Genomic DNA, 13,939 nt, shown 5'->3' with positions numbered 1-13,939 from the left:
CGTGTCTGTGCGGTGTCGTCACGGTTACATGATACCTCCTGACAGCTCCACAGGAGCCATGGAGACCGCTGAGATGGCGTCACCCCTGACCCTCTGACCCTGTCTGTCTCCACTGCGTCTGTGGCGCGAGGAGGCGGGGTCACACTCGCCAGTGACAGCCAGCGTGAAGGTCGCAGGCCTGCCCTCTGCTGCCAGCTTCAGATCCATTCCCGTCCTCAGCCTCAGCCTAGCCTTAGCCCCAGCCCCAGCCTCAGCCCTAGCCTTAGCCTTAGCCCCAGCCTCTGCCCCTGCCCCAGCCCCAGCCTCAGCCCTAGCTTTAGCCCCAGCTTCTGCCCCAGCCTCAGGCCTAGCCTTAGCCCCAGCTTTAGCCCCAGCCCCAGCCTCAGCCCCAGCCTCAGCCCTAGCTTTAGCCCCAGCTTCTGCCCCAGCCTCAGCCCCAGCCCCAGCCCCAGCCTCAGCCTCTGCCCCAGCCCCAGCCTCAGCCCTAGCTTTAGCCCCAGCTTCTGCCCCAGCCTCAGCCCTAGCCTCCTCATTCCCATCACTTTTCTGTGGACCATCCATGTCTCATCTAAATCTCAGTCACAGACAGATTTCCATCCAGATCAAGCTACCTACACCACAGACTTAGGTTACCTGGAGATCTGACTGGAGGACGGCTAGAGGCAGCAGAGGCAGGAGGGCATGGGTCACCTGGAGACCTGACTGGAGGACGGCTCGAGGCAGGAGAGCCTTGGGAGCGAGTGAGAGTTTGGGTGAGACGGAGAGAGATGTGCGTTTCATCCCCAAAACCTCTCTGACTGACAGGCTGCGCCGTGCTGAACTGAACGTAGCTGAACTGCAGCGCGGCTGTGGCTGCCTGAGATAGCTGTCAGAAGCGTTTAACTCTGAAATCTGACAGATTTGCTAAAGACACTCGTCTCTGGGCACTCCTCTATGTATCGTTAGTTTAATGCACAATGACATGACCAATTATAGCGAGCTCCATGCTCAAATAGCATGTCAAAACCTGTGTATCAATCCATTAGGTTCTGTCTTCCAGCATATTAAGTGGTACCTTAAGCAATCTCTCCAGCGGGTTAAATTGCTGACTGGGTGGAAAATGTTCCTGGGCGCACATAGCTGTCTCTCTTTAGGAAGGAAAGTCTCCCAGACGGGAGAGAGGAGACACATGAACGATACGTCTGGATAATGGGCCACATTGTTTACTTAGCCCCGGCAATGTATCTGTGGTAAACTCTAAAATGCATTTACGAAGGAATCAGTCACTGTGTTTGAAGCCTTGTTGATAGTGCAGGTCTGGCAGTCCTGGGAGAGGCGATGTCGAAACATGTTCCGTGTATCCTGGTGTCGTGGCACATGAGCAGATGGGACTTGAATGCGGTGAGGCCCCACGCCCAACCCTGTACTGGACTGTCCAGCAGTGTTGAAGACTTTAGACATCAGACAAGAGACCAGAGCACATCTATGGTTTTCCATGGACACCAAACATGATAAAGAGGCAGTGGTGTTAAAACCGTGGCGATGAAGCGGTGGTTGAAGAGTGCAGCAGCACCAGCGTCTCCTACGAAGGGTCTCTGGTTTGTCTGTCAGTGTGTGTGTTCTCCAGGTCTATCAGTGTGTGTGTGTGTTCTCCAGGTCTGTCAGTGTGTGTGTGTGTGTGTGTGTGTTCTCCAGGTCTGTCAGTGTGTGTGTGTGTTCTCCAGGTCTGTCGACCATGACAGTGCGCCCGTTGACGACTGGCTGTGATTTAGTACAGCCAGTCCTAACGACCTTCCTGTCCTTGGGAAGAGGACACACACACACCCTGAGGGCTCTGGCATGAAGGCTGTGGCTCCGGCCTGGCACCTGGCCTGGCACCATGCGTGGCACCTTGTCCACACTCTGCCACTTCCTTGATAGATTGGCCCATCACCGGAGCTGTCGGCGCCGGGGTGAAATCACTTTTTGATTTGTTGTCATGTTTTTCTTCCATTTCCTGGTGAGTTTGTCTGCATGGAAATATTCTCTGGTGTGGGTGTTGATGAGTAATTTAATTAACCTTCCATAAATCAACGACCATCCTTCCCTTCACCTTTAGGTGTGTGCTTTCTGTGTGTGTGTGTGTGCGCGTTTTCTTGTGTGTGTTTGTTTTATAAGTTGTTGAAATCTCCATGTCCAGTGCCATTGCCATCGTATGAGACAATGGCCTGTGGCTTGGGATGCTCTTTCCAACGTGCCAGTTCAGTGGAGCCACATCAATAAGCACGATTACAAGGCTGACAGTCCTCATCCCAGCTGTCAGGCTTTCATCAGCTTACATTAGTGTGAGACCCACGGAAAGATCTGGAATCCAATCAAACTCCATTCAAGCAGCATCCTGTTGGGCCAAAGCTTGTTATGCCTATCTCTTTTCTGCTGTTTACTGTGACTCACTTTATTTGGTCTGTGCTGTAGAGCAGGGCTGTCGTAGTCAGCAGGCGTGATCTTCAACATGCCACGCACACGCACACGGCCTGGGCTGGAAGACACGCCTCCATCATGTAACAGCAGCGAGGAGACAGCTTTCTGTTTTCAGAAGCTTCAGTGCAAGAAGATTTCTGTAGACACAGACGGACACACACACATTACACACACACACACGCATACACTGACAACCAAACACAAACTGTGCACTGACATTGCAGGGTCCCTGACACACAGTGTCTGGTTAATCTGACAAGACGTCCTCATGTTCTATCAGAGCTTTCAGAGTCGCGACATCGCCTTGTCCGTATGTCACTCTGCTTCCTCTGCACCGCACGTCGCACAGAGGTGGAGACGCCGCGGAACGTCCCGGAAAAACCGGAGAGGAAGCCAGACCTCCGTGACCTCCCCGGTCAACACAGCGTGTCTGTGGCTGGCAGGGGACGCAATTCAGAGTGACACTCCTGGTTGGAGCTGCCAAACTGCCACTTCCTGTCCCCTTTATGGGTGCATGGCGGCGCGTTGAGGGGTGTGAGGAGGGGGGAAACAGACATGTGTCTGCTTGTCCAGCCGTGCTTCTAACTGTCGTTATGGAGGATCACAGCTGCTCCGTCAACAGCTCAGCTTGGACCCGCCGAGCTGGAGGAGGGGAGGGGAGGGGAGGGGAGGGGAGGGGAGGGGAGGGAGGGAGGGAGGGAGGGAGGGAGAGAGAGAGAGAGAGAGAGAGAGAGAGAGAGAGAGAGAGAGAGAGAGACTGGAAGATGTCCATTTGACCTTGCTCTCCACTGTCACAGTAACTCCACAGACATGTACTGTGTGTGTAGCGCACAGTCTAGTGTGTCCTCAAGCCATCTGAAATCAAAGCATCAATACAGAACACACTGAAACACGCTACATTTCCACCAAACACATCTGAATGTACCATAACACAGAGCATGTCTGAAGAACGCACACATGTGGAGTATAGAATCAAGTTTGAAATGTTTTCAGATCACCTTCCATACTCTCCCCTCCCCCCCTCTCAGGTCTTTATTGTTCTTATCTTCAGACTGTCTAATAACCTACAGTCCCTGATATGAGTCTCTCACCAATACTAATCAGATTCACAGGCGTGTGTACAGCTCCCCTTTTTCATTGGTTCCTGTCCCCTCAGGTCAAGTTTTCTTTATATCTTTCATATTTCTGTCTCAAGTCACTTATTTTATCCACCCCCTCCCCCTCCCCCCTCCTCCAAACCCCCATCTCTCTCGTTGTCTCTCTCACTATATCTTTCACTCTCTCTGTCATGCACACACAAACACAAACACACAAACACGCACGTTATCCTGAGGCTAAAACCAGAGCAAGCCAATTTGATCCATCCAGTGGAGGGGATGCAATCTCATTCAGACATGACTTTAAAGCTTACTGATTTTCATAAACAGATTCTGTGGAACCTGAATGGTTGAGTGCACCTGCTGATGAAACCACAATGTGTTATCTGGGTACAGTCAGAATTCTGAAAATACCAGCCCTTTAAAATACTTCTACAGGTTAGATTGAGTCAAATCTCATGTTTAAAATGAAACCAAGTTTCACTTTGTGCACCGAGTTTGAGCACTGTCACAATGCTAGCTGTTCATGGGTGAGAGGTGAGTTTGAGCACTGTCACAATGCTAGCTCTCCATGGATGAGAGGCGAGACTCGGAGCTGGCACAGAGTCTGGTCTGACTGGGCCCTGCAGAGGAGACAGTGAGATGTTCCAGTCAGTCAGCGAGCCTCACAGAGGACACAGAGTTGGAGCCCACACAAGAATGTGTCTCCTCGTGCCCGCATCCTCGTACAGTTACCCCCTGCCTGTCTGTCTGTCTGTCTGTCTGTCTGTCTGTCTGTCTGCCGGTCTGTCTGTCTGCCTGTCTGTCTGTCCGTCTGTCTGCCGGTCTGTCTGCCTGTCTGTCTGTCTGTCTGTCTGTCTGTCTGTCTGTCTGACTGTCTGACTTTCTGCCTGTCTGTCTGTCTGTCTGCCTGTCTGCCTGTCTGTCTGTCTGTCTGTCTGTCTGTCTGTCTGTCTGTCTGTCTGTCTGTCTGTCTGCCGGTCTGTCTGACTGTCTGTCTGTCTGCCTGTCTGTCTGTCTGTCTGTCTGTCTGTCTGTCTGTCTGTCTGTCTGTCTGTCTGTCTGTCTGTCAGTCTGTCTGTCTGTCTGTCTGTCTGTCTGCCTGTCTGCCTGTCTGCCGGTCTGTCTGTCTGTCTGTCTGTCTGTCTGTCTGCCTGTCTGCCTGTCTGCCTGTCTGCCGGTCTGTCTGACTGTCTGTCTGCCTGTCCGTCTGTCTGACTGACTGTCTGCCTGTCTGCCTGTCCGTCTGTCTCTCTGTCTGTCTGTCTGTCTGTCTGTCTGTCTGTCCGTCTGTCAGTCTGTCTCTGTCTGCACATCTCAAGCAGTAAAAGGGCTGGATTGTTGATTGTTGTCTGAGATTCTTGACATGAACACAGAGTAAAAACATGTGTCTCTTCAAGGTAGACATAGAGGTGTTAGAAAGAGCCACGTTCCAGAGCAACGCGGGACTCAGATGGCTGAGCGGTGAGGGAGTCGGGCTAGTAATCAGAAGGTTGTCGGATCGATTCCCCGCCGTGCCATATGACGTTGTGTCCTTGGGCAAGGCACTTCACCCTACTTGCTTCGGGGGGAATGTCCCTGTACTTACTGTAAGTCCCTCTGGATAAGAGCGTCTGCTAAATGACTAAATGTAAATGTAATGTAGAGCAGAGGGGAAGCGTTCAGAGAGACGGCAGTGACTGAGGGCTGGAGGGGAGAGGGCAGTGACTGAGGGCTGGAGGGGAGAGGACAGTGACTGAGGGCTGGAGGGGTGATGGAGGGAACTGTTGCAGGCCCCTCCAAGACTAGCAGTCCTCTACCAGACTAGTAAACATCTACCAAGTTATAGGCTTCTACCAGACCATACTGTTCCTGAAGTCAGAAGGTCAGCACTCCTGTATTCTGTGTAGATACTGGTTAACCACCACAGTTCATTGACTTGCCCTTCCACGCACCCATGCGCATCCACACAAAGTGTTCACCACATCTAATGAAAGAGAGAGAGCTTTGTCAGAGCAATCGGACCTGTCAGCTGTGTCGTTTTGCAGCCCTCTCTCTGGAGCAGTGTCAGCCTGCTCTCTGTGAAGTGGCCCACACCCATAAAACAACAGTGACAGGAGTGATTGATCCTGCAGTGAGGATAGCAATACTCCTCTGCATCAGTACCCAGCCACCTGCCTGCCTGTGTTCCTCCCTGCCTGTCTCCCTCCCTCTCTCTCTCTCTCTCTCTCTCTCTCTCTCTCTCTCTATCTCTCTCTCTCTCTCTCTCTCTCTCTCTCTCTCCCTCCCTGTATGCCTGTCTGCCTGTCTGCCTGTCTTCCTGTCTGTCTGCCTGTCTGTCTGTGTGTCTTTCTGCCTGCCTGGCTGTCTGTCTGTCTTTCTGCCTACCTGGCTGCCTGCCTGCCTACCTGCCTGTCTGTCTACCTGTTTGTCTGTCTTTCTGTATGTCTTTCTGCCTTCCTGCCTGTCTGTCTGTCTGTCTGTCTGTCTTTCTGTCTGTCTTTCTGCCTGCCTGGCTGTCTTCCTGTTTGTCTGTCTTTCTGTCGGTCTTTCTGCCTGCCTGCCTGCCTGCCTGCCTGTCTGTCTTTCTGTCTGTCTTTCTGCCTGTCTGTCTACCTGTTTGTCTGTTTGAGTGCCTGTCTGCCGGGGGACTGCAGTCCTTTCAGACAGCTTTCTGTTTCTCCTTGCAGGGAAAATCTATACACAATTGATGTCAGTTGAAAGAGGGTCTTTATTGTGGGATATCAAATAAAACATCAGAGAAAGACAGAGGGAGAGAACGAGGGAGGGAGGTCGGAGGAGGAGAGAAAGAGAGAGGGGGAGGAGTAAAAGAGTAAGACGGAAAATGTGATCTGCATTTTTGCTCTCTCTCTCTCTCTCTCTCTCTCTCTCTCTCTGTCTCTCTCTCGTGGGTGAAATGGTCTGTGGGGAGGAGTCCTGGTCTATGGGGAGGAGTCCAGGTCTATGTGATGCCAATCACAGTGGGATGATGATGTGAAATACGACTCCAGCTAGACATCACAAGAGGCTGAGGGAACACACTCAGAGTGGGGAGAGACAGATACAGGGATGGAGAGATTGTGAGAGAGAGCATGAGAGAGACATCAGTTTACTGTCTTCCACAAGCCCCAAGCTTCCAACTTCCCGTTGTGGTTCCAACAGCACAGTTTCTAATCCACTTACTTAACGAAACACATCATTAACACCGCCTGATTGCAGTAAGGACAGTTTTGACAGATATCATTTCCCGTGGCTAACGTCCTGGTAATTGAACGTGTTGCTCACACCCTGGCGAGACCTCAGGTCGGCCGAGGTTGTTGATTCTGCCCTAATCTGTTTTTCTTTAGACTGCTCTCTCTCAGCGCTGATTGATTGATGTGTCAGATGTGATGGGGCATCATGGCGACAGAGTGGGTTTGCGGGGAGGTCATGTGACGGGAGCAGATGGTCCAGGGGAAACGGAGAGCGGGAGGAGGAGGGAGGAGGGAGGAGGGAGGGAGTCAGAGCAGGCTCACCTGCTGTTAGAAGAGGAAGGGGGAGGGGGGACTGAGGATGAGGGGAGGCTGGGGAGGGCGGGATGGGGGAGAGGGGGAAGAGCGAGGGAGAGAGAGTGAGTGTGGGCTCACCTGCTGTTGTACTTGGGGGAGGAGGAGGAAGGGGAGGAGGGGGAAGGGGAGGAGGAGGAAGGGGAGGAGGGGGAAGAGAGTCAGTGCGGGCTCACCTGCTGTTGGCACTCCTGCTCAAATCCTGCAGAGGAGAAATGGAGGAGGGAGAGGATGGAGGAGGGAGAGATGGAGAAGGGAGACATGGAGGAGGGAGAGATGGAGGAGGGAGAGATGGGGGAGGGAGAGGATGGAGGAGGGAGACATGGAGGAGGGAGAGATGGAGGAGGGAGAGGATGGAGGAGGGAGAGATGGAGGAGGGAGAGATGGAGGAGGGAGAGATGGCTACTCTTCACTTGTTCATTTGTTTGTGTTTGTGTGTGTGTGTGTGTGTGTTTGCATGTGAGTATGCATGTGTGTGTGTGTGTGTGTGCGTGTGTGTGTGTGTGTGTGTGTGTGCGTGTGTGTGTGTGTGCATGTATCTGTGTGTGTGTAAAGATGACACAGAGTAACTATGACTAATAGTTTGGTCTGAGGACTCCGGGACATCCTCCATGTAATTCTCTTAGAGTAGCATAATATCATTTATCCCTTCAAACGGACATTTGACCCTGTCATAGCCCTGTCATACAGAGTTCACCATGCAGAAAGCCTCTGGAAAAAAATACTACAAGTTGATGCACACACACGCATTTTCCGCAAACACCCCCCAGCCCTGCTCAGTCTGCCTCGCCCCCTCCAGACCCCCTAGTCCTGCCCCCCCTCCCACTCATGCCCCCCCCCTCCCAGTCCTGCCCCCCCCCTCCCAGTCCTGCCCCCCCCTCCCGGTCCTGCCCCCCCCCTCCCGGTCCTGCCCCCCCCCTCCCAGTCCTGCCCCCCCCTCCCGGTCCTGCCCCCCCCCTCCCGGTCCTGCCCCCCCCCTCCCAGTCCTGCCCCCCCCTCCCAGTCCTGCCCCCCCCCTCCCGGTCCTGCCCCCCCCCTCCCAGTCCTGCCCCCCCCCTCCCGGTCCTGCCCCCCCCCTCCCAGTCCTGCCCCCCCCTCCCTGTCCGGCCCCCCTCCCTGCTCCTGACCTTCTAGGGGATGACTGGCATGTGTAAAGGCTGCTGTTACTTCATGTCACTGGCACCAGTTTGCCTCCCTGGGGGAGTCAGTGGGAGTTCAGCCAGAGTAACACACACACACGAAAACCATTTCTGCTGCCAATACTCCCCTGCACATGAGAAATGTTTTAATATTTGTGGCTGCTTTATGGCAGCAGCTCTGACAGTGATGGAGAAAATGTCAGCTTTCTCCAGCCTTAAATGCCACTCTTTGTCTCATCCGGTTTCTTCTCATTGATCTCTGCCGTTGGGTAAAATCAATAAGGTCTGCCAAACAGCCTCCTGTCTTGGAAGGTACTGCCATTTTCCCTTTCAGGCCTTTCAACAATGAGGACGATTTCATGTCTTACTTTCTTTACTTAATTAGCTTTCCAATACCAGCTCTGGCCAAGGCAATATGCAGAGGGAAATATGTCCCTGTTGGTCTCCCAACTGATTGGGTTATCTTAGGAAGCCCAGTGAAGGATCACATGTTTAACACAGTTTGTTGATGACTGTGTGGAGGAACTACAGATCTGTGTTGTGGTGAATCTAAATGAGCCGCACGTGTCTAAGTGTCGCGGTAGTTATCTAGTTACCCAGGTAGCTGTATCAGACCCACACACACACACACTCACACACACTGACAGACAAAGACACACATACACTCTCTATCTCTCTACTCCACTCCATAACTCCCTGGTTGCTTGTCAATAGCGAGTGACCCAAACTTGCACCCTGGTTGGGGGGGTCGCAGGGTGATTGAGCCTGTGTTGTCTCAGTCCTGACTCCTCTCTCGCTCCCTCCTGCCTCCGTCTGCAGGCCGAGAACAAAGGAGAGAATCCAATAACAGTTTAGAGGAAACCAGAGCAGAGGATGCGCTTCATTTGTTCTTCAGAGGAGAAGTGATTCTCCAGGAGTTGTGTGACTTTCCGAGAACCCACTATCGCGTGTGTCCAACGTGCTCCTTAGATTTTCATTGTTTCACGATCCTGACGGTGATAGCAGTCGCGAGTGGTTTGTGAGCTGGAGGATACAGACACATTTGTTTAGAATGGTCTCTTGGAGAGAGTCTTGTACAGGCTGGAGGTTTGTGAGGAACCATTACAACAACAACTGAGAGGTTATCTCTCAGGCTGACAGCTTGATTCAGGGGTGATTCAGGGGTCAAGCAGAGGACTGTGGAGAGAGCGATGATGTCATATAACGCATCATTTCCCTTACATGTCGACAGAAAATACAATTAAGGTATTGTTCTCGTAAGGCAAGTGTTCCCTGCTCACAGACTTCTGAGTCTGGGGGAGGGAGGAGAGAGGTCAACACCACAGACACACACCACACACTACACACACACCACACATTACACACACACCACACACACTACACATACACATACACACACACACCACACTACACACACATTGGGATTAGGTATTTACAGTCTCATCTCATCAGAATCAGAATCAGAATTTGGTTTATTCGCCATGAATGTTACACAAACACAGAACTTACTGTAGCAGGAAGGTGCAGACAATAAACATATACACATCTTAAATTAAGTTTTAAAAAAGTACAATAGTTCAACTAATTCTGAGAACTAAACAATTTAAAAATAAAACAATTTAAAAAATAAAGTATACATAAGAATAAGAATTTGAATGAGCAGCATGTTTACAAAAAGTGGCTTGTGCGTAGTGCCTAGTTACAGTAATGTCACAAGTTTGAATGGGTGGTGAGGCAGGGGTGGGTGCTGCTGGTTAAGAACAGTGAGACCTGAACGAGATCTCTGGAGTGACAGGATCATCCAGGAGGAGACATTCCTAACCTTGCTCCTGGTGACAGGAACAGACAAGGCTCACGTTCCATCTCTCTCTCTCATGGTCTCTCTCTCATGGTCTCTCTCTCTCATAGTCTCTCTCTCATGGTCTCTCTCTCTCATAGTCTCTCTCTCATGGTCTCTCTCTCATAGTGTCTCTCTCTCATGGTATCTCTTTCATGCTCTCTCTCTCCTAGTCTCTCTCTCATAGTCTCTCTCTCAGTGTGTGAGTGCGCGGTCTGATGCAGTCCCCTTCGACATCCCTCTCATCAAACCACAGGTCTGGAGACAGGCAGACAGCCAGACAGCCAGACAGCCAGATAACCACCAAGGAAAAGATGCAAAGAGACAAGAAAAAAACAAAGGGACTGTGTGTGTGTGTGTAGTGTGTTTGTAGTGTGTGTGTGGTGATACACACACCTTATGACAGATTAGACACAAGCTGATCCTCTGTCCTTCGAACTCTGGCGCTTACTTTCAATGTCGCTGACTTTCTGTGTGTGTTTGTGTTGGCCTGTGTGTTTACGCATGCGTGTGTGTGTGTGTGTGTGTGTGTGTGAGTGTATGTGTTTACTGTTGGGAGGAATGCAGTGAGGGAGAGGTTACAGTGAATGTCACCCTCCTCTTTCAATCATCTACTTTCAATCCATCCCTGTCTTCCACAGGGTTGTGAGACAGCTTGGCGATGATGCCAGTAAAATGGAATCAATAGCTGAGGGAACAAGCGACCAGACTATCTCCTGGCCCCTTGAACTTCTGGACCCAAGATTGATTTGTCCCCTGCCACTGGAGGGGAGACATTACAGACAAGAAACATGTGTGTGTGTGTGTGTGTGACTGTGTGTGCAGTGTTCCTGTATATCCATGTGTTTATGTAAGTGTGTGTGTGTGTGTGTGTGCGGCACACACTAAGCTCAATGATTGATGATGTGAAGCACATACACATCATCAGCGTAGCATTTGTGAGGTGTGTGAGTCAGGAGCAGGCGTTGTGCCCCCCGCCCCCCGCTCCCCGCTCCCCTCCCCCCGCTCCTCCCCCCTCCCCAGCTTAAGCCTCAACAGCTGATTTATTGTAAATCATTAAAATCTGCTTATTATTGCTGAAGCTCATCACCCTCCCCCTCCCTCAGTCCCCATCACCAGCCAGACTCTCCTCCTAACTTGCTACGGAGGGGGGGGAGTAAGAAGAGAGAGAGAGATTCAGAGAGAGAGAGGGAGAGGCAGGAGTGAGAGAGAGGGAGAGGCAGGAGTGAGAGAGAGAGAGAGAGAGAGAGAGAGAGAGAGAGAGAGAGAGAGAGAGAGAGAGAGAAAGGGAGGGGAGGGGATGGTGATTGAGGGAGAAGGAGGGAGAAGAAGGGGGAAAGATAAGGTAAGAGAGAGAAATAGCAAGAAGCAAAGGAGAGAGAAGAGAGAGGGAGAGCGAGAGCGAGAGCGAGAGAGAGAGAGAGAGAGAGAGAGAGGGAGAGGGAGAGAGAGAGAGAGAGAGAGAGAGAGAGAGAGAGAGAGAGAGAGAGAGAGAGAGAGAGAGAGAGAGCACCAGAGTGGTGCAGGACCTCACCAGCCTGTCTCCACCCTGCAGGAGGAGATTGGCTCCCAGAAAGGAGATCCTTTCACGGCCAACTACTGCTTCAATAAACTAGAGACCATCAAAAAGAAGGCCTGGAAGCAAGTCTTATTTCTGACCAGCTGAATTATTTTGAATTCAGACAGAAAGTAGCTGTGTTATGATATCATAACTTTAAAAAAATGATAGGATGATCTCTTCTCCTTTCTGGATAAAGATTTGTGTGTGTGTGTGTGTTGGTTTGAGGGTCACGGAGAAAGCTCATAATTTCCTCTGAGACACACTCTTCTGAATATCTGTTCTTCCTGCATTGTTTGTTGAATGTGTTTCAGTTGCAGGTCGTAACTCCTGCTCGAGCTATCCATTCCCTGTGAAGTGCTTTTAATGGAGTTGGTGCCAGAGAAAACATTTATTACACAAGACAGCTCTTATCAGCAAATAGCAGGGATGGTAGGCTTCAAACTCCAATGAAGTTCAGGGTAATACAAAAACATTTAGCTGGGCATTTGAGAACACAGCTATCCTGTACTGGGTTGAACCTGTCTCCTCAGTCACTCTGTCATCAGCACGTCTGCTATGCTGTGAAGTGGATAAAAGTCACTCCTCCACATGTATCCCAAGATATAATATAGGTGTTGACATTTAAACAATCAGTGTGTCATGGTGCCCGAGGACAAAATGGCTCCAACCAACCTTTCTGCTTCTCTCCCTCTCTACCTTTCTGCCTTTACAAACACACATCTGGACTAAGTACAGTATACAGTGCAGTGCAGCACAGTGTGGCGCTGTGGCTGAAGATTGCTGGATCCACAAACCACAGATGCACTAGTCAAGCCTCCTGGCCGAGCTACTGTAACGAGAGAGGTTTGGGTAGACTGTCATGCACACACATTACCACACATAAACACACACACATGCACACACACAGACACACACACAGACACACAGCGAATTATAAGGCCTTCATGTCTCGCACTGACATAATCCCCATGTTTTATTTGTCCTCTTGTAATACTTGTTCTATCTCAGGCTTATGTTCCTTGGCAAACCTTCAGTCCCTGCCTGGAGACGTGGTGCTCGTAGCAGAACCTGCTGTGTGCTCACAGCCACTGCACGGCCATTAGTTCTTTGTTGCTGTGACTGATCTCTCTCTCTCTCTCTCTCTCTCTCTCTCTCTCTCTCTCTCTCTCTCTCTCTCTCTCTCTCTCTCTCTCTCTCTTTCATTCTCTCTCTCTCTCTCTCTCTCTCTCTCTCTCTCTCTCTCTCTCTCTCTCTCTCTCTCTCTGTCTCTCTTCAACACACACACCTATACACACACACACTTCCAGAGACGTACGCAGTCACGTCTCATGCTGGGAGATGGTCCCTGTGTTTGTGACTGACAGGCCCTGTCTGGCTCCTGTTCTGTGAGTGTCAGAAGATCCCGTCAAACCTGGGCTCCGTCAAAGCAGTTGTCTGTGGCTCTGACTGCCTGCACATCAGCCTGTCAGTCTGAAACAGACAGGGGAGGACCACACTACTGGGTCACGACTCTGGACAGTGGAATATGGACTTAGCTCAGATCTGTTTCTATACTAGGTTCAAACTAAATCGAATCGAATGAACTTGTTACTTTTGATGGTGTGCGTGAGTGTTAAGGGCCCTCAGCTTCTTCTTGTCTATTTTTATCGTCAGCAATCATTGAAATCCTAATGAGGACATGAAGCGTTCATTCCAATGCACAAGATCTTGCTGTGATCTTCCTGTTGAAGCATGTGGTGTTGTCAGGACTGTGCTTGTCAAAAGGCAGCTCCGAGTGATGTCGGCACTCGGAAATATTGTTTTCACAACTGGGAGGGTTAATCACCTGTAATTAGTAATCTGTGTCTGTACAGCCTGTGATCGCCGATTCATTTGTTCTCATTACCGTCCTGTCTCTCTGTTTCCTCCTCTCTTCCAGCCTGATTAGAGAATTCTAAACCAGGAGACCAGGGACTGAAAGACTAGGGGACCAGGAGAGCATGGATACCAGGAGACCAGGAGAGCATGGAGACCAGGAGACCAGGAAAATGTGGTGATCACCAGAAGCTGTCAGAACTTCCCATTCGTTAATCAAACAAAGCTTTCTTTAATTTATCTCAAAGTTTTTACTTCGGGCAGTTTTCAATGAATGTCCTCCTCACACAAGGTTCAGTAAATCATGGTCACCCCAGGTATGTGACACTATTTGAAAATCGTTTTTGGATCGTTTGGATAGTAAGTCTGACCTCCAGTCCTTTCCCCCTCTGGCAAGCGTAACCTCCTGAGATTGATACTGTATTTGTCTCTATGAGCTAACAGCCGTTAGTCTGACATTGGCTTTGATGACACCTGGAACATTCATC

The sequence above is a fragment of the Hypomesus nipponensis genome, chromosome 14 (genome assembly GCF_054491055.1).
Source record: "Hypomesus nipponensis isolate SF chromosome 14, ASM5449105v1, whole genome shotgun sequence".
Lineage (NCBI taxonomy): Eukaryota > Metazoa > Chordata > Actinopteri > Osmeriformes > Osmeridae > Hypomesus > Hypomesus nipponensis.
This window is presented reverse-complemented; position numbering follows the sequence as displayed.